The sequence below is a fragment of the Atta colombica genome, unplaced genomic scaffold (assembly GCF_001594045.1).
Source record: "Atta colombica isolate Treedump-2 unplaced genomic scaffold, Acol1.0 scaffold198, whole genome shotgun sequence".
Classification (NCBI taxonomy): Eukaryota; Metazoa; Arthropoda; class Insecta; order Hymenoptera; family Formicidae; genus Atta; species Atta colombica.
In genome coordinates this window covers 5,523,196-5,525,491 of record NW_017259291.1, presented here as the reverse complement: position 1 = coordinate 5,525,491, position 2,296 = coordinate 5,523,196, and positions in this window count along the sequence as shown.

Sequence of the window (2,296 nt, the reverse complement as noted above, 5' to 3'; positions counted from 1 at the left end):
TGTGTGTGTGTGTGTGTGTGTGTGTGTGTGTGTGTGTGTGTGTGTGTGTGTGTGTGTGTGTGTGCTGCAATAAATCTGCATAAATAAATGTTGACATTTTCGATTATTGAACGAGATCCAATAATAATTTTGCGAGTTATGTACATCTGTCTCATGCATATCGCTTATTTACTGAAAATTATTCAATGTACATAATAGCTTACATAATACATATTGTCATGTACTATTTTTATTTACATTACTAATTTATTTATATCACCTTTCAGAGACATCTTCCGAAACTGGCTTTTTGCCGTTAACCAGATGAATTCGAACGAAAGCTCGGACAGCAGAATTAGCCCCAAAATATATTAAACGGTTATCTGACATTAATTACCGAACGTGAACACATTCGAATTGCGTTCGGGAGATCATCGACGGGGGACGCAAGCAGGGGTGGTTATCGACCATTCCTACTACATGCCACAAATTATCTCATTGGTCGTATATGGCCTTGGCCGCAGATTCTGCCCAGCGTTACTTTCGCACTTTGCAATCTGAACTTTGATGCTGAAACAATATTGATATTTGGTACGCGCGAAACCGCAGGACAGGACCGATATCTTATTTAAATTGGTTATCTCCGTTAGATGTCCGTTAAATGTAAACGGCCTATCGTTAAACGACCGTTTACATTTACTGATGAAAATTGAGAAACAAGATGGTCACTTTTATAAGTTGAATTTTTTATTATTTTATTTTATTGTGATATGAATTTCACCCGATGAGAATAAATTTAATCAAATAAGAGAAATCTTATATTCGGTCGAAGCGAATCTTACAATTAGTACTTAAATATTTCTGTGTGATTTATATGCATATCTGATTCTGCAAATCACAAAAATCTTTTTTGATCTTGAAATGCAGTTATGAGCAGAACAGAAAGTAATAGTGTTATTTATTAAATTGACAAACAATTTAATAATTTTTAATGCTAATAAATATCTTTATAAGAACATTTTATTTTATTTGTGCATGCAATAAATTGTATTAAATGCATGAAAAATGTGAAGTTCTTTTATTGAATTTATAAATAAAATTAAGAGATTTAATTTTGATGAAAATGACTATTTTGTTTCTCAATTTCAGTAAATGGCCTGAAATACATAATTCTTGCTGCATAAAATATATATGTACATATTAATTAGTTAATTTGATAGTAAGAATAGAAATTTTTACGATCAACAAGTCTTCGCTGAAAATTGAGCACGTATTTGAAATTACCATTCCATTTATTATGCAACCAAAATATCTGAGCACTTCCTCGCGAATTTATGCAATCGAGCGTATCTTATCATATCACTACTCGCGAGATTATTATAATCTCCATTCGGATTTTATTTATTCTTTCTCTGTCACTTTTAATGAATTCCAACACAATACTGAATACAATGGTGAAATATCATAATTTCTCGTTTTTTTTTTGCTTTGATTTATTTTCCTGATTTTTTCGCTTCAAAAATGAACTCTATAATTTATCGTGTAAACGCATCTCGCCAAATTCAATCGCATATCATCCTCGATACTGGAATTTCATTGATTCGTCGGAAGTGCGCGTGCTTTCTCAAAGAAAAGTTATCAAAATTTTTTTTTTTTTTTTACTTAAACAAAAGAATAAGTTCTCGAAGTAATATATTAGATTTTCAATTTTTCAAGAATAAATTATCGTTACCGATCAATCAAATTGACCCACTTTTACGAATGGAAGGAAATCCATGTATATCGCTTGTAGATAATGAGATTCTTCGTAATGAGAAAATAGAATCTCTGTTAAGGGAAAATCGTTCCCTCGAGGAGAAATCGCAAATGCGAAGAATCAATGATAAGCAACTGCGGATTGCGCTGGATGACCGCCGGAAATGAGGCAGAAGTTGTAGCGAGAATTTCGTGGATCTCCCGAAGCCAAACTGTTTTCCGTGTGTGCAATTGTTATGGCGCTCGGTAATTGGATTTCGCTATTAGCGATATATGCACTCCATCCGAATTTCATTCCAGAGAAAAATGTGATATATTTTGAAAATAAAATCGCGCAGGACTCGTGTAATAAAATGCCTTCTACAATTATCGATACCTTCAGTTTTCTCTCGGAGGCTCGGAATAAATGAGAAATCAACCGTAATTCGCGATTAATAAAGAAAAAAGTATCTCGTCGAATAAATAAATAAATGTGTAAAATAAACGGATGAAATATACAATTCAGAGAGATACATTTCGTAATTATAGATATAAGAATATATATATATATATATATATATAT